Source organism: Mauremys reevesii, linkage group 7, assembly GCF_016161935.1.
Source record: "Mauremys reevesii isolate NIE-2019 linkage group 7, ASM1616193v1, whole genome shotgun sequence".
Classification (NCBI taxonomy): Eukaryota; Metazoa; Chordata; order Testudines; family Geoemydidae; genus Mauremys; species Mauremys reevesii.
The window spans coordinates 77,276,888-77,282,900 of NC_052629.1; positions in this window are offsets into that span (position 1 = coordinate 77,276,888).

A 6,013-nucleotide genomic window follows, 5' to 3' on the forward strand; every position below is an offset into this window, starting at 1 on the left:
GTGCTGCAGGACAGCTGTGCATCTTGGGCAGGCATTGGTGTGGCTGCTGGAGGGATCAGGCCCCGAACAGCCTGAACCCAGGGCTGGGGGAGTGGCCCAGAGAGTGGGCTGGGGGCATGGCCAAGCTGGGCAAACAGGACATCCCCTCTTGTGGGGCTACAGCTAGAGGCCATGCTAGAGGGATGCTCTTCTGGATGAAGTTAGGGTGACTCGGTCACTGCTGTATGGGAGACTCCCTGGCTCAGATTCTGGCCGGGGTTAATCATGGGGCCCTGGAAAGGGCCTGACTGTGAAGCATACCATTCTGAGTGTGTTATTCCCTGAGGCGTGGAGACTGGGACTGGGTAGGTGGGGAGACTGGGGCTTGGCCAGTGAGCCGGGGCGTGGAAGACACAGGACTGAGTCCAAGACAGGTTGGCAGGGTTGGAGCAGAAGGGGGTCACTTCAGAGAAATGGGCAGAAGGCTCTGGGCCCACTCCTCCACAGCCTGGCATGGACCATGTGATTCCTGGGTCTCCCCTTTCCTCTGCAGTCAGCAAATATATGTGAAATCCGCTGGCAAAGTGGGTGTCTCATTCTCCCCCTCTAGTGCTGGGCCACCTTGAGGATGACAACCTACTACTGCTTTCAGTAACTCTGTTAGCTTGCATGGCAGAGGTCCGTGCAGTGGATCTAAATGTCCCAACCCTGCTGATGACCTATGGGGGTGTCAATATGGTGCCAGAGGATGGAATTTCTGTTTTTTCAGGTGGCTTGTTTGTAGCCCTAGGAAATTACACCGAACACACAATGTTAAAAGAACATCGTTAAGGTTGCAATGACAGGCACTTGAAATGCCAGACTTGAGATTGGCTGTGCACCCTCAGGTCAGCCCTCATGTGCATCTGCATTACAGCAATGGATACAATTCAAATGCAATTGGTTATATGCTCACACACTATTTTTTCCACTGGAGCCCTGCCCCATGCAGCGCACAGGCTGGCCCTGCTCTGGGGGAGAACTGGGGTAATGTAGGACTTTGAAAGGTGAGCAGTGATTAAGACGGGGGGGATTGCAAGGAGAGAAAGGAGGGGCTCATGGTTCAGGCTGTTGAATGCTGCCCTGGTGTGACGGAGCTATTCTGGCGGGACCCAACTGAGAGTGCCAAATCAGGACCAATTGCTTAAACAGGGCAGTTACAGCCCTAGGCTGGGGTTTTTCCACCTCTAAGGCAAACCAAACCAGCCAGACAAAAAGGACTTTGGTCTCACCCCACTGGCTAACCACAAGTCACACAAGCAATTTCCTTAGACACTCCAGTCTCCCAGTATCACCACCAGTGCACTCGTCCTGGGGATGAATGGTTATGAAAACCAACACCCCAATAAAAGAAAAAGGTTCCCTCGATCCCAAAGGACCAAGCCCCAGACCCAGGTCAATATACACATCAGATCTTACCCACAAATCACGCTGTTGCCAATCCTTTAGAATCTAAAATCTAAAGGTTTATTTACAAAGGGAAAAAGGTAGAGATGAGAGGTAGAATTGGTTAAATGCAATCAGTTACATACAGTAATGGCAAAGTTCTTAGTTCAGGCTTGCAGCAGTGATGGCATAAACTGCAGGTTCAAAATTGAGTCTCTGGAAAACATCCCCCACTGGGATGGGTCCTTCAGTCCTTTGTGCAGAGCTTCAGTTTGTAGCAAAGTCCCTCCAGAGGTCAGAAGCAGGATTGAAGACAAGATGGAGATGAGGCATTAGGCTTATATAGACTTTTCCAGGTGTAAGAATCCCTTTGTCTTCACTGTGGAATTTTACAGCAAAAATATGGAGTCTGGAGTCACATGGGCCAGTCCCTGCATACTTTGCTGAGTCACAAGGCGTGTCTGCCTTCTCTCCATGGGTCCATTGTGTCCTTAATGGTCCTTAATGGGCCATCAAACAGGCTAGGCAGAGCTAACACCAGCTTGTCTGGGAGGCTTCCCCCAGAAGCACAGCACAAACTTGAAATACTGACAGCATGGAGCCAACATTCATAACTTCAACTAACAATGATACAGACATACAGACAGCATAATTATAACCAGCAACCCATAACCTGGTCTTAGACACCTTATATGACCCCCTTTACTTAGGATTTGGTGCCACTACAGGACCTTGGTTGCAACCCATGTTCTATATGGTCCCCATTTATATCAATAACGTCACACCCCCAACGCAAAATTGATGCAGGAAGGGATGACAAAACATCGCTGACTGCATCCCAAGAGCCCCCTTTCCTTGGGTCTGTCTCACTACAGCTAGTGTTGGGCTAGAGGCCGCACCAGGGTATAACCGAAATGGTTTATCAAAGTCATGTTCAATAACATGAATGGATCTCTTTACCAACTCAAGGTATAACTTGGTTAGCTTTTGCAGCATGGTTCCTGTATGTTTCATGTGATCTTGCCAAGAGCTAAAGAAAATAGCTACTTTATCCATACCAGTTTTGGCCAATATTTTGAACCCAAATAACATTAAACCAATGTAGATATAGAGGTTGTTCATATTACAGGAATCTTGGCATTTAGCCATGAAAGCAATATGGTAGTGTGCCTCAGTTTCCCCTTTCATACAGCACATCAGGTCTGGAATGTATTTTCACCTGTGAAAAGTTCCAACACTGTTTACATGCATTAACTGTGAAACATCAGTATAGCAAGGCCCTTTAACATAAAGTGTGTTTTCATGTATTCCTTTCAACATGTTTAAGGGATTTTCCAAAAGATTAGGCACATTGTACATTGTTACGGTTCTTGGCCATAGCAACACATTAGTTACAAAAATTAGCATTAGCAATAACAACAAATTCATTGCAAGTGTCCATTTACAATCATGTTTGTCATGCCACACCCTTGGCTCAATACCATTGGAATTTGGGCATTTTAGGGTTAACCTGTGGGTTCCCTTTGCAAAATTCAGTCTTCTCTTTCCTTCTTGTTCTTCGGGACTAAACCCTGATTTCTCTTGCTTAACAGAGATCACCGGCTGATGGGGTGGGCCCTCTGTGCTAACAGCTATTAGCAAGTCTTTCTTCTCCCTGCCAGCCAAGTAATTCGCATCAACACAGACACTCGCTTTTAACTTCTTAGCTGCTATGGATTCCACGGCTGGACTTTGTCTTACAGAGATACCACACAAATCCAAAGAGTCTGAGGGTGAGAGCTGGCTTGCTCTCCCCTGCCTCCTCAAGCATTTAGCCATACAACTGTTCTGCCCTGAAACACCAGTAACTGAATCTGTCCTCAGATCCTGAAGCACAGACTGCTCACTTACCGATTCAGCATGGAGACATTCCTGTCCCAACAGCATTGTCTCCCCAACAAGCTGGCTACACACAGCCAGGTGGTTATAGGGCTGCTCAACTTCCTTAACAGCTTCTACTCCACCTGAGACCTTTTCAAAGCTGCCCACACTGGATCTCTCAAAAGGAAAGTCAGTGGATCCATTCACAACAGAAAATTTCTGGCTGTTAGGAACTGAAACTTCCTTGATTAAATCACTTTTACACCCTTCAGTTGCAGTAAACTGCTTGCACAGGCTACCATGAGGATTCCTTTCCCTAGGAGCTTCTCTAAGCAGCAATTCACCCCTCACAGAAATTCTGCCCTTCCCCTCTCCACCTACGGCTTGCTCTACAGGAACACTTCCCTGAGCAACCACAGCCGCTTTCTGGGTCTCACTTACACTTAGACTCACTTCAGGCCCCACCGGCGGATTTCTACACAATCCCCTTCTAGGCACACCTACAGACTTTCTAGATAACAGGTCAGAAGCAGTCTCCTTTCCTTGGCCATGAACAAGTTCAGGAATCTTTTCCTTCTTGCTACAAGTTGTCAAACTGTCAGTCGGTAACACAATTAAATCACCTTTATGCTCTCCTTGTGCCCTGGCTGGGGTATCACCCTGATCAGACAGAGTTGCTGCACCCTTTTCCAACCACACATTAGCAACTGGCAAACTACAAGCACCAGAATTGTCTGTTCTCTGGGATTTTGCTATGACACTAACTGGATGCAACGTAGTCACAGTGCTATTCCCCCCAGCAGACACAAACTCAGGACCATTCCCTTCCTGGGCTTTAGCTGTATTTACAACCAACTTCGAGACAACTGAATCACCCTCAACCATTACAGGCTGACAGGCACCTTCTGTCTGCTCCACAGACACAGAAGAGCAGACACATTCTCCTTTACCAGACACACAGCTTGGGATTTTACTTCCCTTGTCCCAGCACACAGGGCTGTTCACAGACAACTGCTTGGAGACTGGAGTAGCTTCCTTTATAGGCAAGTCAATACTCCTGACAGACACAGGCACATTCCCTCCACTGTCACATTTCTCCACACAGGAAACAGGTAAGGGATATGGACACTCATCTTCCACTATCCCTCCCTTCCCAAATTGCTGATTAGACAAAGCCATCAGCTCACAAGGCTGCCTAGTCTCCTGCAAACTTTCCCTACCAGGCACATTGCCTCTCCCAACAGATAAGCTGCTGCTCTTTACACTACACTGAGCTACTTTTAGCAAATCACAGTTACCCATTTCAGGTTTACTTCTACAAGCTGCACTAGCCACCAATCCATTACCCATTACAAATTTACCCTCTCCTTCCTCAGTTAGGGATTTAACCTGACCATCTACTTTAATCTGCTCCTGAGAAACATTTTCCTCACCAATGAGATCTTTCTGCTCTTGATCTAACTCCAGATTCACTTCTGAGACATCAGACAGACATTCAGAAACTTCATTCCCAGAAATACTGCTTTTTTGCACAGACAAACCTTTGGAGCAACCCTCCTCAGGCAAATCATTGCCCACAATAGACACAGGTTTAAGATCATTCCTCTCCTGTAACTGGCTACCTGGACTGAACAAAGCTGTAACATTTTCCCCAATTAAAAGATCTTTAGGCAATAACTTCCTGACGCCAGCTATCACTTCATGTTGAGCCCCATTCCACTCAAGGTGGATTCTGGCTAAAGGCACACGGACAGTAAACTCACAGAGGATCACAACATTCACACTCTGATTTGGTAAATAATCTTCCTCTTTGACCAGATCTGCTCTAACAAGAGTGATGTTAGAAGCCATAGTTTGCCCTAAACAGCTTTTACCATTGACTTTACACTCTCATACATAGCACTGCCACAATTTATGGGGCCACCCCCTACTGAACCCACAGTAACAGCATTGACATAAAAGGTGGCATTGTTGGGGTACATGTGGTTACCCCCAGACAACTGCTCAGAGTGATACAACATACCAACATTGTTACAAACTGGACTTTCAAGAGGATACAGTCTCTGCTGTTCTTCCATTGCTTTTTTGACTTGGAGTTGGAGTCTAGCTGTCTCCTGTTGCATCTGTCGAGTTTTCTCCTCAGCAGCCAGCAGCTCCAGACGCCTCTTACGAGCTTTTTCTTCTCTCTTAGCAACTTCTTTCTTTCTCTCATCAGCCTCTTTCTCCATTCGAATTTCTGCCAGTTCTTGCTCATAATCAAACTGCAGGCTGTCTCTCAAGGCTTGCAGTTTCCTTGCTTTTCCTGATGCTCTTTGTCTCATGGTCCCTGATCTTTAACCAACCAAACTCTCAATCCCAAAGTTAAAATTTGGATAGCGTGGGGTTCTGACCCAAAGCTTAATTGACCTGGTTCTGTGGATCCAAGCACGACTACGCCACTGTGACGGAGCTATTCTGGCGGGACCCAACTGAGAGTGCCAAATCAGGACCAATTGCTTAAACAGGGCAGTTACAGCCCTAGGCTGGGGTTTTTCCACCTCTAAGGCAAACCAAACCAGCCAGACAAAAGGACTTTGGTCTCACCCCACTGGCTAACCACAAGTCACACAAGCAATTTCCTTAGACACTCCAGTCTCCCAGTATCACCACCAGTGCACTCGTCCTGGGGATGAATGGTTATGAAAACCAACACCCCAATAAAAGAAAAAGGTTCCCTCGATCCCAAAGGACCAAGCCCCAGACCCAGGTC